The sequence below is a fragment of the Dermochelys coriacea genome, chromosome 7 (assembly GCF_009764565.3).
Source record: "Dermochelys coriacea isolate rDerCor1 chromosome 7, rDerCor1.pri.v4, whole genome shotgun sequence".
NCBI classification, from domain to species: domain Eukaryota; kingdom Metazoa; phylum Chordata; order Testudines; family Dermochelyidae; genus Dermochelys; species Dermochelys coriacea.
In genome coordinates, this window is record NC_050074.1 from 3,206,361 (window position 1) to 3,224,987 (window position 18,627).

Sequence of the window (18,627 nt, forward strand, 5' to 3'; positions counted from 1 at the left end):
ATCTGCTCTCTCTCAGGGGCACATTCACAACTGCTTATCTCACTGTCTGCTGGATTTCAGCTCTGGTATACAGGCAGAGATATACAGGCAGGTATACCTGCAAGCCAATCAATGTTCCAGCCCTTGTGCTTGCAGTCAGTCCACAGGGAAACCCCATGGTCCATATGGCTCAACCTTTTGCCAGGTCTAGTGCTGTGCATGGTGGCTTCCCCTGTCTCCATGTGGCCTACTCCACAGAAGACATTTACTGCTTCTGCTTAGTCTGAATGGAGATAGCTACCATGCCTGTCTGAGTTCACGAGGTCAGTGATTGCCTGTAGATCAGAGACATGCTTGACGGAAGCCATTAACACCTTCAAGCATAACAATATACACAGACACACATCCATGTGTCTGTGTGTACACATGCATGTGTGTTTGTGCACAAGTGAGCATGCATGTTATTATTCTCACCCCTTACTTTCACAGCCAACCTGATTTAATACCATGAATCCAACCGGAATTTGGGCATAAAAATTTTAGTGTCCAATGTAAGATTTTAAAATTCAGTTAGTTTGGCTTGGAGCCAAGAACTGGAATTATCTCACCAGCTACCAATTTGGCAGCTGTAGAATCACAGACGTATAGATGTTAACACTTTCACTACAGTCATTAAAATCTACAAAAGTCTCACTTATAGCCCAGCCCTGTATTACAGAACATCATTTCTGTAGCTGTATAATACTAAACTTAAAAAAAAAAAAGCCCATACACATTTAAGAACCTAGCATTAAAGTAAGACATTGTTCTTCGTTGAAAATGTTATGATTATTCCAGAATGATAAAGTATAAATAGTAGATTGTATGTTAACCCAAATCAAAGGCTGTCTTTGAATAATAAGGTTTTGGAGCCATTTATAAGACACAGAAGCTTAGCTTTTATAGCTTGTATCAGGAGCACAGTACAAAAGGAAAAAAGGCTCATGTTAACAGCTGCTGTTATTGTACTCGTATACGTCTTGAACCTTAACTTCTCGAATATATTCCTTCTCTGGTCTGATCAATGTATAATGCTAAACAGGACTGAAAATCAATCTCTGTTCCCAATCTCCCATATTTTATAAAACCAAATATGAATTAGGAAACAAAACAAACCAGCTAATCCCAACACAATCTACAACCATTTTACAATAATCAAGATATACTGGTTTTAATAGATTATGGGACCATATTTAATAATAATAAATAATGTGTTAGTTATATGCCACCAATGCCAAGGGCCCCTAAGAACCTAGTAAAATAAAACTAAAAATGTAACCATTACAACAAAAAGGCAATATTATTTAATAAGGCTTCAATCCAGCCACGTACCTAAGCTTGGGATTGATGTGAAACATGCAAGCAGTCCAAATTTCTCCAGTCAGACTAATCATAAGCCTAAATTTAAGCACATGCTTGTTTACTTTGCTAGATGACGGTGTGAACTTCTGAAAAGGTGAATAATGAGAGGAGAAAAACAAGAGGGATAAAATGAGAGGAGCTGTGAAAGAGAGAGGAAAAGGAAAAGAAAATAACTCATTTTACCCTTCCAACATAAAACAAACAAGCCAACTATCATTAAGCTGAAAAGAAAGTGACCACACATGCAAACGGAATGAAAGAAGGTCCAGGGCTTAGAGAAGACCCAGTGTCAATTTCTGCTCCACCACAGGCTTCCTGTGCCATGTTGGAGAAGTCATTTAGGCCCTTTGTGCGTCAATTCCCCATCTGTAAAATGCGGATAATAGTATTTCCTTACCTCCCCGGTGTACAATGAGGGTACATACAGGAAAGATTCTGAATCACCCACATACTGTGACAGTGGGAGCCACATAAGGATCTAAAATAGTTTGACAGATTTGATCTGAAATATAAACATTGGTTTCAATGGACGGGTAGAATGACAGGTCCTCAGCAGAAGTCAGCAACGTTATCCCCACCAAACTCAATGTAAGGGAACTGTTGCCCCCTTATTAACATTCAGTGGGGGTGTTTCAGTTGCCAGCTCCCAGTACTAAAAGCGGGAAGGGTCGATGGGGAAATCAGGACCTTGAGACTGATAGACCCCAGGAACAATGGGGAGAGGCCAATGCTCCAGGTCAGCCTGAATGACAGGGCGGGCAGGCTAATCAGAGTCAGGAGGCCAGGGAGGTCCCGTCCTCCATGTGAGCTGGAATTGCCTGGGTCAGACAGAGTGAGGCTGAGCTAAGGAGAAAGCAGGGTCTCAAGCTGAGCTGGGGGGCAGAACTGGGCCAAATCCAGAGAGAGCAGACCCTGTGCTGAAAGCAGAGCTGCAGCCCCAAAGCCAGAGGCCCAGCCCAGAGAGAGCAGACTTGCCCTGGGAACAGAGCTGCAGCAACCAGAGCCAGAGGCAGGTATACCTGCAAGCCAATCAATGGTCCAGCCCTTGTGCTTGCAGTCAGAAAAGCAGCCCATGAAGCAGGTCAGTGCTGGGAGCAGAATCACAGAAGCAGCCTGCAGAGCAGACCTGTCCTGGGAGCAGAGCTGCAGCAACCAGAGGCAGGGGGGCCAAAGAAGCAGCCCAGGGAGCTGGAAGCAGAGCAGCAGCAGCAGCAGCAGTGCAGAGACCCAGTGGTGCAGCTGGGGCTGGGTGCGGTGAACAGCTGGAGAGACTGAGGGGGACCCCGACAGCAGGCCCAGGGAGACGCCTCAACCAAGAGGCTCTGCAGGGCTGGCTTGGATCATAACCCAGATAGGGCTAGGGTGACACTGGGAAGAAGGGTCCTACCACTTAGAGCCTGAGAGCGTGTGGCCACCACCAGAGCGAGTGTCCAACCCACAGCATCCCTGCAGCACAGCCAGGGCCTGAGCAGGAGGCCTGGGACTTACAAGGAACAGGCTGTGAACTGCCCGGACGTTCCAGAGACACTGTCTGTGATGTTCCCTGCCACAGAGCGGGGTGATGCGTTTCCTTTAACCTTTCCCATTGTTCCTTATTCTTTTTAAAATTAATTGTTGATTAAATAACTTGCATTTGCTTTAAATTGTATGTAATGGTCAGTGGGTCAGAGAAGTGCCAGTGCAGAGAGAGCCCCCCGGAGTGGGGACACCCTAGCCCCTGTCCTAGGTGACCACAGCAGGGTTGGGGGTCGAGCCCCCCAGGAATCCTGGGCTCAGCCTTGTTGGGGTTACGAGGACTCTGCCAGACAGGAGAGTGGAAGGGGAGTCCTCAAGGGCAGGGAGGCCACGGGGTAAAGGAAGTGGGAGTGAGGACTCAGATCCTTTCGCTAGCCCACTTCAGCAGGGTAGTACAGAGGCCAGAAAAGTTCACCACAAGAGCGGGACTATTCCCCCGCTTACATCAAGGATTAGAACATAGGGATGGCCATACTAGGGTTAGTATGTTAACCCAAAACAGACAAAGGATGCAGTGCACAAGTAGAGTGATGGTTGGCAAATGTCATGCTAGTTCCACCACTTCATGTCCCCTCATAAAAGGGATGTATTATATCTTGAGATAGAAACCCTGACATCTAAACAGGTTTCAGTTTAGTTTTATACCATACAGAAATACACTTTTACTCGTGGGAGAGGTATTTCTTTCTGTTTTTTTTCCCCTTTCTGTTGCTGGAGTGAAGTATCTCCCTTTTTTAATTTGAGTTTTCTGATATTCAGAAGATTTGTGTTGTGCAATAATTAGATGGTTGTGTTGCTAGCATATCTAGGGCACATGTACATTATGTGGCTGGCACCTGTGGATAGAGGGTATTTTCTAAGTAACAAGATGGGCAAGTAGGAAATAAATGTGTACCTACTGTTCTAGTGCAGAATTGTTTTCTTGAATAGTTATGGAAACAGTGATTTCATACTGCAATAGAGTAGTGTAAACTGTCTGTTTTTTCAGACTCCTTTTAGAGGATAAGAAAACCAGCATGGATTCCCCCCATGCATTTCCTGTGTGTTCGCCTAATATTAGTGATAGGTGGAGGTTGCACCTACCTGTGATGGAGGAAGCAGAGGTTTTGGCCTGCCAAGCTAGGGGATCCTCAGACTCCAAGAGATACCATTTTATGTCTGCACTGGCTCTGTCCCTTGCAGTTTCAGGAAGTGGACTGGGGCAATTCCCTAGCTCACGAAAGCTTATGCTCAAATAAATTTGTTAGTCTCTAAGGTGCCACAAGTACTCCTTTTCTTTTTGCGAATACAGACGAACATGGCTGCTACTCTGAAACATACCATTCGTAACTCCCTAATGCAACTGGAAAGGGAAGGGAGCATATCTGATGCAAAAGGAAAGGCCTTGTGAAATATGCCTGTGAAGCAATTGGCAGCACGCACAGATTCTTCTTTATTTTAGCAAGTGTTTCTTTGTGAGGATAAATAGCATTTCAGGACTATTAAATTAATATGTTTGGCGTCCTGCTGTGATGGTAGTTTTAATTTATTAGTGTGGGTAGTAAAAGGCCTGCTGCTTGCAAATATAAATGTAAATCCCCACCCTGGCAGTGAAACCTCACCATTTCCCCGTGGATGGGGCCCTCCACAATGGAGAGAGAGGGCAGGATTTTGCACTTACTGTTTGTACAAGGTATTCCATCCCAGTAAATTCCCAAAGCACTTCGCAAAACTCAGTTTATATTCTGTATTTATTTCTGTAGGTGCTGACAATGTACATTTTTTAGCATCACTGAAACATTGCTATTGCTAGTGAGCATGAAGCAGCTAACCAGCACTCAGAGCACTGAATGGCAATGAGGATGGGCAAACCTAAAGTCTTACAATTCTGGGAGTGTTCATGGCCAAGTAGAGCAGTCAGTCCTTGGTGTTTAAGTTCTCATCTGGAGAATCCATATAGAATAAGATCAATTTATTCATTTATTTTACCTCTCATGGGAGGTGAAAGCCTGAGTTTAGGTTCTCTAGATTCAAATCTTTAGTTTCAGGTATTCTAGATACTTGGTAGTAATATTTAAAGACTAATACTCAGTAATGGACAAGTCTACTTGACTGTTTACCTCAGTCTTGTGTTAATACTTAATATTGTCTCAAAGGATATAGTGGAACTGAAAAAAGGTTCAGAAAAGGGCAATAAAGATGATCAAGCCCAATCCCTGAGCTGTAATCTTCCCAAGGGCCTGACAACATGGGTCAGTCCCTTCCCATTGTTCCCCAGCTGTCAACTGACCAGGATGAGGGTGATCCAGCCTGGTGGCTAGGGTCAGAGCCAGGGTTCGTAGTCAGGAGCCAGAGCCAAGGGTCGAGCCGGAGGGCAGGAGCTGGAGCCAACAGGGTATTGAGTCAGGGTGGGTTTCCAGGCAGGGGCAGGATAGAGGCACTGCTGGGTGCAAGACGGGCATAGCAGGAACCAGGTAATGCAGGAGCAGGCACTGTGGAAGCCAGTGAGCTGCTGCAGGCTTAAGAGCTGTCGTGCTGGCCTCTGGAGCCAATTGGGTGGTGTGGCTAACCAGGTAGCCTGCTGCAGGCCAGCTGTGCTGATGAGGCTGCCTGGAGACTAACTCTGCTGCAGGCACTGATTCCTGACAGCAGCCATCTCATCCCACTCCTCGTGGGGTTTCCGGATCTGTTCCTTCGGCAGCTCCTTGACAGACCGCCGCTGAAGGGTTTCCTCCAGGTAGTCCCCTTCTGCCTGAGCAGGCATCTTTTCTCCCAGCTGTTGCTAGTCGATTAACTAGCCACAGGCGGGGAAGCAGCTGCTCTGTCCACCCTGTGTGGCTGTGGCAGCGTAAGGTTCATATCCCCATCACACATCACATTTTGGTTTTAATTTTGCCTAAGTGTTCCAGCTGCGAGTGAAGCTTTAGCACTGGGTAGGACTTCTGAGAGTACCACCACCTATTCTCCCTCCCCTGCCCGCCCCCAGTCTGATCTCCGTCTCTATTAGCAGCCAACAGGTGAATGGCCTATATCCCTCACTGGAAACAAACAACTGAAGTCGGACACGTACTTTGACTTTCACATGTGAGGTCACAATGTCATTTTAGGACTTAGTCATCTGTCTCTATCTGCTGGCTGGGTGAATCATAGCCCCATGGTCTGGATTGGTTGGTGTAGAGGAGCAAGGAGAAAAATGCAGTTTGCAAATGAACTAAATAATTCCAGTTCATTTCAATTTGGAAAGGTTCAAGTCAGCACCTATTAAACCAAAACTGGTTTCGTCATTCATAACTATAATTCTTCTAATTTGCTACTTGGCCTCTAGATGACAATAGTATTTCTAAACATGGTGACTTTCTGAACCCCTTCAAGTTGTCTCGCTTTACACAATTGTACTCTGTTATCCCACGTTCAATTAAAGTCACATTTTATAACTGACACTCTTAAAAGTATTATATGCTAATATACTAATTTAAGCAATGTCAGTTGAAGTGTGCAGATTTAGCACAGACCATATTCTGATGGATATGACAGAAAACATGAAAAATGTGTGCTTTCTATCATAATGATTATTTTTCAGATAACACCAGCTGTGCTCCTATTAAACCAAGTGACTGCTTTCCCACATGACACCAAGCACCAGCATTCAGTCATGAAAGAAATATAAATCTCCATGGGCTTTTTCCACATACTTTAAATCAGCAGCAATCTGTGCATTTGTATCCACACTGAAAATATGAGTAAAATCTGGGAATATTTTCCATCTGGAAGCTCTCTGGTATCTTTATTGACAAAGACTGCAAACGGAGTACATAGAGCAGTGCTTATAGTGGTATATTTCAATTTTAATCTCTAGCTTCAAAGTTAAGTCTTGAACTCTCAAACTCTGACTTTGATGGTAGATGAGGGTCCTCAGCACCTCTAGGAATAGCCTCCTTCATTCTTCCCATCCTCCTGGGAGCCTTTCATAAACACATCCTCAACTATGCATAAGATTTTTTAAACAAAACATGCTTTGTAAAGTACCATTCCCTGTATGATACTCAGAGGTTTTAAGGGAGCTTTAGTAATCCTCAGGTATTACAAGATTCTGTCTAAAACACTGTTTGTTCAAGAATAGCCTTTCTTGACAGATAACTAATTGAATACTACCACACTATCAATCAGTAACATCAGAAGTTGCTGAGCAAAAACCGAGTGATGCAGCTATTTTGTTGTGATGTCCACATACATCTATTCAATCCCTTTCATCCTTTTACATTCATTCCATCCTAGAAGATTTGGCATATTACCTTATCTCAAATCCAAGACAGCTGAGAAGAGAATGGACCCTTTTGTCTGAGAGCAGTATTTGAGGTATAGTAGAACCTCAGAGTTACAAACACCGCGGGAATGGAGGTTATTTGTAACTCTGAAATGTTTTAACTCTGAACAAAACATTATGGTTGTACTTTCAAAAGTTTACAACTGAACATTGACTTAATACAGCTTTGAAACTTTACAAGGCAGAAGAAAAATGCTGCTTTTAACCATCTTAATTTACATGAAACAAGCACAGAAATTAACAGTTTCCTTACCTTGTCAAAGCTCTTTCTTAAACTTTCCCTTTATTTTTTTAGTGGTTTACATTTAACACAATATATTTCAAATGAGGTGTGTAGTTGATTAGTCAGTTTGTGTAACTTTGGTGTTCATACCTGAGGTTCTACCGTATATGGAGATCTAAGCTTTCTCTGCTAGAGGGGAACAAAGTGAGTGAGACCTCATTTAAATTATAAGTAAATACACCAAACATAATAGCTAAGCTAGACATCTCTGCTTCAGACTATGGCACCACTTCTCTGCAAAAGAGGTGTTTTTGGAGACTAGAAGTTGTGGAGTAAATATCACAATACAACAGCTGTGGGTTGATACTTTATGTTCAAACTTAGAACACACAACATTTGATTCTGGCTTGTGAGTAACATTGCTCATAAAAGGCGGACTCACACCCTGAGTTACAAATGGTTGCTTAGGGCCAGTGCGTATTAACCAAAAAGAGAAAAATAACGTCACACAAGCAAGAGTAACCTGGTACAATGAGACGAAATATCAGTAAAACCCACCCATGGAGCGCCTCTTGGCTCCCTCCCAAATCTGCTAGATTCTGCTGCACATCAAGACATCCATGAAATGGAAGAGCAGGATCTTTCATAAAAGTTTTAAACCTGGCTATCGTGCTGCCATTATTGGCATCAGCAAGTCGTGCTAGGTGCTGAGTTCACTGTTTCCCACAGACATAGCTTTCATCCGATGAAGTGAGCTGTAGCTCACGAAAGCTTATGCTCTAATAAATTTGTTAGTCTCTAAGGTGCCACAAGTACTCCTTTTCTTTTAGCTTTCTCTCAGTAATTCACAGAAATGCTGATATAACAGAAGGGTAAGGACAACCCACCACCCACTGAACCCAGTTTTAAACCATCTTCTCTCGAGCCAGAGGGAAGCCGAGGAAAGAGGTCACAAGAGAGGAGGGGGACACATGTGGCTCTGTAAATTAGGTGAAAATAGGTCATTGTGTAAGATTTATGATGGAAAATGGATTTTTCTCTCTGCTCAACGTATATGGGCAGAAACTTTCAGCAGAAAGTGAGGAAACTTGCTTCGTATAGCTTTGGCTCCAGTCAACAGAAATAAGAAACAGAAGAAGAGAGATCTACCTAGAGTGGTCAATAGCCCAGTGGTTAGAGCATTCACCCAAGATGCGGGAGACCTTGCTCAAAAATGGGGACCCCGTTCAAGTCCCTGCTCAAAATGGGCAGGGGGGCTTGAACCTAATTCAGAGCAGAAACTTGAATGAGGGAACTTCCACATCCCAGGCAAGTGCCCCAATGGTCTATCGGCCATTTTGGCGTCTCTCTCCATCCTCTTCCTCCTACTCCGCCCACCGCACTGTGGAACAAAAACAAAATTTTGAAACCTCAACATTTTTCACAAAACAGAATTGTTTTCTAACCAGCCTTAGTTGGAGGTTTGTAATGGCACTTGTGGCTCCCTCAACAGCCTGCTCCATACAGCAGCCATAGCATGCTAAATATTCCCCAAGAACTGCACTGCACACCTCTAATTCATTTATAATTTTTATTGTTCATGATAAGAGAAAAATCCTGCCAGCATGAAGAAAATATCTGTAGCCAACATGACAAAAGAGGAATCTATATTTCCTAACAGCTGCGAATCAAAACATGATTAACCAAAATTAACGCACTGTGCTACAGAGCAGATGTGTGCACAAAGTCCCCTCGATTTTTGCTTTTATCCACTGTATAATATCCCCAAGAAGGTCAGAGCAATCCATCTTCTCATCTCTTTGCCATTCATTATTGCTCTTCACTTTATTAAATTGTTATAATCTTTGGAATTTCTAACAACAATTATTTTAGGACTGCGAGTCTACTTTTTTTCTCCTTACAAAGAGAAGACTTTAGCAAGCTGCCAATCATCTGCTGGAAGCGCTGTTTTAACAGATGGGTTTGTGTCTTTTGGGAGGATTCTACATGCAAATATCTCAGTTGATGTTCAAGCACAGGTTCTCGTTTCCAAATCTTTTTGTTTTTATTTATAGTTTACTGAACCTAAGCATTTTCCACTTTACCAATTATGGTAACAGAGACGCCACACTACACTGAATGTTTGACTACTTCTTCATGTAGTCTACTTCTACATCAGTACATTCAAACAGCGTAACTGTTTAAATGTACTTATGTATAAAGCCTATGAAGTGGCACATATCTATGTGGAAGTGCCCAGCAGTAGAAATTCAGGATATTCTCCTTCTTAGATTTTGATTGTTGAAGAACAATGGTGAGCCAAGACAACTGCTTACTGGACAATAACTTGGCTTGCTTTATTGTTACCTTCCCCCATGTCTGTCTCTCTCACTGCCCTGTCCAGTCTTGTCTTATAAGCTCTTTGGGGAAAGGACCGTCTTTTTACTGTGTACTGCACCTAGCATTTTGAGACCTTGATCTTACTATTTAACCTGGAGCAATTCACTGCACCGTTCTGTGGCCCTACTTCCCCTCCCACCCTAAGTCTGTCTTGTCTATTTAGACTGTAAGGTCTTCAGGGCAGGGATTGTCCCATGCTATGTATTTGTCCAGCCCCTAGCACACTTGGGGCCTCTAGGCTCTACTGTAATACACACAATATTAACAGCAACATTGGCATTTGAGTGGCTATTTCTGTGGCAGGTTCTTTATTAATAAAAGTAGATGCTACAGATTAGAGGGTATAAAACAGAGGTCAAATGAGAAAAAATAAATGCAGTTTATCATGCAGTTCTGCAATGTAAATGCATCATATGACCATCATAACCAATTCACCAATTTGTTTTAACACGGTGCAGGTAAAATTGATCTGGAGGTGTGGAATTGCCTTTGATGCATTACAGATGGTCCTCACAGAAAAATGCATTACAGAATGGCAGCAAAGTGGTTGGTGTCACCAAGTAAACATAAGCAGCCATTATGCACTCAGCAATCTGACCTACAACTGTGAAAGTCAGCGTTACCAGTTTATCGTAATAAGTATTCAACAACACAGAGACTGTTAGCCAGAACTTCATCTGCTCTTGTTCTGAATCCTGTCGGGGGATCTTTAGTATTTATCTAAATGACCGTGAAAACAAGCAGACAGGCTCTCAGTTTTCAACTCAATTTTAAACTGCATAATCCAAAGTGCTACATTTTACCATCATTGGACAGGAAAGCAAGAACATGTGAGACTAGGTCACCCACAATCTCACAAGGCAGAAGAAGAGCAGACAGGCACAATCCTTTACTCATTTCAATTCTATGTGACACTTAGTAAGTGTGACAGAGTCTAGATTTCGAATTCACCCCTGGGGAGAAGGCAAGCACAATTCCTGTTTGGCACTTTAAGGTTCAAGTGGGAATTCAGGGGTACATTGGTCTGGTGCTGGATCTGTGCCCGGGCGTGAATTTTACCCTGTGTATCTTGAGTTTTCAGTATGTCTACACCTTTCTTAAATGCAACTTTCTAGATGAGGAGAGTGCGCAAAAATACTTTTAAACAGCACCTGCATAATGTGTAGGAAATGCCTCACTGTAAAACCTGGCAAAAATATGTCCTACTGTTTAGATAGATAACATCAAGTCTATTTTTAGCCTAGATTCTTAATGTAGGATTTTTGGAGGTTGGGGTAGGTTATTGGGTTGTTTGTTTTGTTGTTGTAAGCTCAACTGTACGATAAGCAAAATAAGCAATCAGTTATTTTTACGTGTATATCTGTCCACACTCGACATAAGAAACTATTTTTCATAAAGAGCTGAAGGAATGAAAATCAAAATTGCAATGCTATTTGCATTTCCTGACTGCAAGCCTAACAGATTGGTAGTGTAATATTTTATATTGGGGGGGAGGGAGCAGCAGGTTTCTTCTTAAATATCCTCTGCTGAGATTACCAGAAATGAAGTCCACTTTTCTTTAAAAAGAGTTGATGGCTAGAATACACCTATCATCTCTGTTTCAGTAATAACTCACCTGAAATATTTCTGAGGTTTCAAATTTGAATTTTTCAATAAAAAATAAACAATTTTAAACTGTTACAGTGCCCTTTGCAGATCTTAGTCACATTTGGAAAAAACGGTGGTGCTGACTGTAATAGATTTTTCAATGGAACAGTCAAATGATAGGTATGATTTTGCAACACTGAAGGAATCTGGCAATTTCTGCTCTTCATCTTTTTAGAGGGAGCAATGAATTCAGTGAAGATTTATATGGTAAAAACCACTTCAAACTGAAACTGTTGTGGATAATTGTAAATAAAATGTATATGCTTTTAGCAGCCTGTGTTTATGACATACTGCATCACTTTGTATTATGGCAGGTCATAAATTGTGACATAATTTGACATGACAGCTCAAATTTAAAGAATAACATTTCCTACTCCACTTTCAAATGGGATAACTACAATGATCCAACAAAAGCTGGCCAGTGGGAGTAGAACAGACGGGAAAATGTTTGTGGTTTGCCAATTTTAAATTACCGCTGAATAGTTTAGCATATCTCTAGAATAATTCCATAAAAGAGTAATTAATCATTATTTAGAAAAAGTCTGCACTGAAGTGTGTTTACCGTCTTTTATTCACGGTTTATTAGCAAACACCATCAACTTTGCATTTGTGTACCTGTATTTTATCATGGCTCTTATAATCTAGTAATATTAATAGTTTAGGAGTCAGAAAGCAACAAGTATATTTCATCTAGCCTGTAACTTTAGAACTATCAGTTTGATCTTTCAAAGTGCTGAGAACTTGCTTCAGATCCAAATGCTCTTTTTATCCTATGGAATAACTAAGATGTCCAGCACTTGCAACAGAACTGAATCCTATGTCCACATGAAAGACAACTGTTGAATCTGGCCTAGCAGGAAACTCCAGGATGGATAAGGCGGTTCTTTACAGAGATTTGTACACTGCAAAGTATACGCCACAAAAGACCATGTTAGCCTGATTTTTGTGATCCTATTGAAAATAAAATAAATGTTGGTACTGAAAATTTAAACTGAAATCTGTATTTTTCCTTATTATGCAAATGCATGGGTATTTGTACAAATCTGATAAAGCTAATGGATGTTTCAAAAACATTATCAACATTTTTATGGTAAGCCAAGAGCTATGTCCATTCATACAGTCAGCCTGTAAAGCACTCCAATCTTAAGTCAGACTGACATTAAGATAGAGTTCAGAACACAGAGTCAAAACGTAAAAAAAGCATTTCAATCAAAGCAAATCCTAATCTTTTGTGCATTTCATGATGGTGGGGCATTTAGAAAATAGGATAATTTTCCTGAATCATCCTAATGTGTGAAATTTGTATAAGGATCTCCAGTTTCCTCCACCCCTGCATTCCACTTTCCCTGAATGAACTCCTCGGGCAATCATTTTAAAATGATAGTGAAAAATCCTGGCTGGAGTACCACAAGCATGCTCACTGCCAATGTTTGCCTTTGTCTGCTACAAAATTAGGAGTGATTTGTGGGAGCATCTTACGAATCGCTAGTAAATTAATCTTTTCATTCTCAGATGCACGTATTCTCAAAACCCTGGGGAAGTGGACTCTTGCTAGTTCAGCTAAGTTTAGGTCTTAGCCGAACAGTGATAGGATTGCAAAATCACTACCTCCTCAGAGAGATATATAGAAAATAATTTTTATAACAACCTTCATTTCTTCCGTGAATTAACAACATCTTAGGGAAAACTACTGACCGATCATTTCAATCTAAATTATCCAGATATAACTACCCAGTAAAATTTTATGGCATTTCCTCATGTATGTTTCACTTGGCCATCATATGACTATGGCTGGCTATCCTCCATATTTATATATTACATATTTCCAAGATCCTTGGAAAAATTGAAATAATTTTTAAAATACACTGAAAGATGTGTTTCATAGTAGCAGCCGTGTTAGTCTGTATTCGCAAAAAGAAAAGGAGTACTTGTGGCACCTTAGAGACTGATGAAGTGAGCTGTAGCTCACGAAAGCTTATGCTCTAATAAATTTGTTAGTCTCTAAGGTGCCACAAGTACTCCTTTTCTTTTTACTGAAAGATGTGAATCTCACTAGGGAATCTTGTATGGTAGCTCAAGCAAATACCTCATTTATAAATTACACAAATCATGATTCTTGAGGCCCAATTCTTGCAGTTCCACACAGGGAAATTTCTTAAACATGTCTAGTCAAATAAAAGCCCTCCTGAAGAATTTTGCCTCGTAATTATTACAAGGCACTGACTTTATTCTAAACACCCATCTCCACTTGTTCTCAAGTCCTGTCTTCTTGTTAATATTGAAACACAGCAATGAAAAGCTAAACTCATTTTGTGTTTGATTTATTCTTATTTTCTACAGAAAATAGTTGTGTTGCTAAACACAGTAGGTCAGCATCAAAAATATATATATATATATATATATATATATATGGTATATATGCAGGTATATGGTATCTCATAGGAATTGCCAACTGGATCAGACCTGTGATCCATCTAGTCCTGTATCCCGTCTGTGACAGTGTCAGTCACCAGATACTTCAGAGGACAGTGAAAGAAACCCCACAGTATTCCAATGCAAGATCATCTGCCCCCACATGAAGGTCTCATCCTAATATCCATAGTTAGAGATTACCTTAAATCCTAAAGCATGAGGTTTTATATCACTCCAACACTCTCTTTTTGTTATCATTAGTTCTTACAAATCTGTATATTATTGTTATCCATTAAAATTTCCAATCCCTCCGAGTATTGCTAAATTCTTGGTCTCAATATCTTCCAGTAGCAATGAGTTCCATAGTTAGCACTTCACAAATATTAATGAATTAAGTCTCACAATGATCCTGTGTAGTAGGAAAGTATCATTATCCCTATTAAATCCAGGGAAACATAAGCACGGAGATATTGAGTGACTTGTGCAAATTTACAGAGGAAGTTTGTGGCAAACGCAGCAACGGAGCCTAGATTTACTGGCTCCTAGTCCTCTGATCCAATCACAAGACCATCCTTTCTTCTTGAATCAGACTTTCCCCACTGTTCAGAGGCCCGAGATGCTATTTTCAGATGTGGATTTGAACTACCCCAGTATTCAAGGGGGATCAGACCCATACTCCCATCAGGGACCCAGTGTTAGCCAAAATGATACCTGAATCTGTCACACCATCTTAACAGAGAAGCTGAACATAGATTTATTCTATACATCATTGCTAGATTGAATAGGATAATCAGACAGTAAGTGTGAAAAACTGGGATGGGGGTGGAGGGTAATAGGCACCGATATAAGACAAAGCCCCAAATATCGGGACTGTCCCTATAAAATCAGGACATCTGGTCACCCCAAGATTGAGATTTTATATATAAATAAACAAAACCGAGTGAATACAAATGATAGCTTATAATGTTCTTTGAAGCTCTTTAACTGAGTCTAAATACAAAGATTCCCAGTTCGCTTACAAAAACTGAACTATTTTGGTCATGAAACATTACCTTCGCAGCATGTGGTACGCCCATCAGCAAAAAAGTGGTAAAAAACCAGACTAACTTTATTTATTACATTTGTATTGCTTACAAAACCATTTACTTAATGGATGAGTATCATTAGCAGTCCAACCACAAGATAAAGAATACAATGATGTGTTTCATAGGTTCATTAAAATAATATTTCAAAGGAATCATTAGAAACAAGAAGCTAAAGATCCAAGAGACAGTAAGTTATCTGCAGCTAAATGAGGCAGAACAAACATGTTTTGAAATAAGTTAAGAAACACGTTTACAAATATATTATGCCCATAAAAAAAGCAAGGCATCAGACTTGGAGATTGCTAGGAAGAGCATCGCTCATACAATTTACTAACACAAAGATGTAACAGCCTTTGTGAACGGTGTCTCTGGACTTCCATTCAGTGTGTAGCGCTACAGGGGATGTGCCTGAAAACCTGGCACACAGAAGCTGATAAAATTCAGTCAGAAGAAAACACTGGTGAGGTTTTGAATAAGAATCCTTTGGGCTAGAACTAGAAAAATGGAAGCACTATCATGCTCTTGAGTGGAAAAACAACAAGACAGTCACGGTTAGGCAGAAAACTCCTTCTGTGGGGATTCCTTTGTACTGCATGGTGGAAAGGATTTGCCTCTTCAGGATTAGGTGAGGGCCCTGTACCATATCCCTTCAAGTGTCTGGGCATTTGCACGCTGTCTCAGTGCTTTTCTGTTGCCACTCAGCCCAGACGCCTCGATGGGCCATGGGTTGCCCTACTATGCCTGGCTCAAAAAGGAAGCATGATAGAAAGATATAATAAATAGAATCTGAAACAGACTGTAAAATACACTAAGAAGGACAAGCTACCCCTGCACAGTTAAGGTTGCAATCGATTTCCATTCCAAAGCTCTTTTAAGATTCCTATAACTGGCACTAACTTTGAGAATTTGTCCAGCCTCAACATTGCCAGATTTACTCTCAAGATAGAAGGGAAAGTTATCATTCAAAACCAGTATATGTTGTGAAACGATCACCCTGCCCTGAACCTGGCTGGTGTCACATTTCTTAGTCTCCTTGCAGCTCGCAACCAGAGATTCTGCACCCTACCTGTTCTCCTACCTCCTCCAAGTTTCCCCAGGTAGGTTCATGCTCCTTGCAAACATGTGCATTAGCTATATTTGGGTTAACAGTCTGTAATAAAGCAAAGTTTTTAATGTGTTTTGTTGTGGGTGGTTAGAGGTTTAATCTGTGATCAAGGGGAGTTTTTTGCCACTGACTTCAGTGAGAGACTAGGGATGCGTGTGTGCACGCACACACCTTGTCTGACATTGATTAGTTGCAGAGGAAGAACAACAAAAGGATCCTTTTATAAGTGACATAGATCTTCCTTTAGCTCAAGCAGTAGAGATCTCTTTTTTTTTTTTTGAGCTGTAGTGCTAAAGTTCTTGCCCCAGCCTTACAGATGTGAGTAGTTTTATATGGAGAAGTGGTAGCTTTTCTATTGTTAGGGGTGTAACGACAATCTGATTCCAAAACTGATATTGATTCACTTGGAATTCCAAAAACAAGAAAATGAGTCATACTTTCAAATGGTTAGTTTGTAAGCCTGATGCAAAGGCCTCTGACATCCATGGAAGTCTTCCCATTGAGTTCAAACAGGGTCTTAATTCTATTAAACAACCAGAACGTATTCCGAGCATTTTGAAGAATTTGCATAACAGTAGTTTGAAATTAAGAATTTTAAAATTGTACCATTTTGAAATTTTTACCCAGTGCCTAATATTTCTTTGCATCCCTCTGTGTGCCCAAGGAAGTCACATTATACAAGATCAAACAACATTTGAAATGCAGGCAGATGTTGATATTGGTTATGCAAGGGGTAGTATTCAAGGCTGGTAATAGTACAATGATCAAGAAGCTTAACTTTTTTGAAATGTAGGCAGAATTCTGTTGATGAAACAGATCAAAAATAAACCCTGTGATGACAAGATACTTTCCATCATCAGTTTCCAAACTAATTTAGACTACATTTCTAAGGTGAAAGAAAGCTCCATAGTTTGATAAAATGACTCATCCTTCTGCATTCTACACCAAAATGTAGTGGGGGGGGGAGGTGCAGATATGCATCTCCCTGGTGGAGCAACAGAGTAACAGCAATAGTTGATAATATTTACACAGGACAACTTTCACTACAGAGTAAAGAAAAGAGCCACGATTTCTGAGTTGACAGATCCAGTTTTTAGGTCTTACCCAACAGACCAAAGTAGGTTACTAAGTGACAATAATGTACTTCTTTATCACATATTTCTCAAAACATAGGTTTCACTATTCAAAAATTTAAAATGATTCAGCAAGCTCAGAGTTTTAGACCCCCAGACTAGAACCAAGATAACCAAGTAAAACGCACCACAATTTCTACACGTATCTAAGACCAAATCCCACAACTGGATTGTCTTGATTTTTTCTTTAAAATATTATATTTTAATTGACACAGAAAACCATAGTTACATGACAAAATGGCTAGAGTAATGGACAGCAGCATATTATATTTTAAACAACAGGGACAAGCTGAAGTCCTGATCGTGCATACATTTTATACACAAATTTAACCATGTAAGTATAAGTGGCCCCATTCATTTTAATGAGACTATTCACCGGCCTAAAGTTGAGCATGTGTATGAATCTTTGAAGGACAGGGACCTCAGAGGAACTTCTAAAGTTTCTTCAAGAATTTAATAGATATAAGAGGAAAAAAAGTTTGGTAATATTCTGACTCTCATATACTGGGCCTGAAGAAAAATCATATTCTCTTTCATTCTACAAGTGGATATTTTCCATGTAGAGACTACACAACACAACAATTGTTAAGGGCAACCAATTTCATCACCCCTATGAAGAGAAAAAACTGGAGATCAGCTAGGATTACATATTCAACAGACAAGTATCAGGGGGTAGCCGTGTTAGTCTGTATCTGAAGAAGTGAGGTTTTTACCCACAAAAGCTTATGCTCAGATAAATCTGTTAGTCTTTAAGGTGCCACCGGACTCCTTGTTATATTCAACAGAGTTTGCCATATGTGCTATTAAATGCTTCTCAAACTGTTATATATAAATGAAACTACTCAAAACCGCAGCATCACTAACTCTAGAAGACTGACTCCTCTCCAGCAAACCAATCCAAGGAAGTGAAACATTCAGTTTCAAGTTTGAGCGTGTTTTGTGGGCTGTGTGTTGAATAGAACCTATACAAAGATCAAAGAGTGTGGGCAGACAAAGGAAACAGAAAAACATCACGTGAGATTTCCCCTCTGCCCCAATGGAACTAATCAAGAGCTGAGTTTCATACCGTCTAGGAAAGCAATTGTAGCGGGGTGGTCACCCACTTCTGCCCTGAAGAGCTTGCAGTCAGCCCTGGGAGAGGGCTGAGGCTGGGAGAGGGCTGCTGCTAGGGAAAGCAGCCAGCCTCGGCTGACTGGGTAAATAGCCTCAGCTATGACCACGCCCCAATCAGCGCCCAGCCGGCCTTTATAAGAGGGCAGTGGGCCAGGAGGACACAATCTCTCTTTAGATGTTGAGAGGGAGGGGCCAGACTGCTGGGAGCTGAGCAGGGTACCTAAAGTGGAGCAGGGCTGGGGAAAAGCCAAAGGAGCTGGGGAGCTCCGGCCTGAGAAACTCCCAGGCTGCAGGCCTTGATGAAGGCCTAGGAAAAGAGTACTGGGGTTGCA

General features: G+C 41.0%; 1 protein-coding gene across 13 annotated transcripts in view; it reads right to left on the bottom strand.

Annotated features, from left to right (window-relative positions):
* The window catches only part of FHIT (fragile histidine triad diadenosine triphosphatase), a 1,103,840-nt gene that overhangs the window by 516,808 nt on the left and 568,405 nt on the right, over positions 1-18,627 (bottom strand). The gene's annotated exons all lie outside the window — the stretch shown is intronic.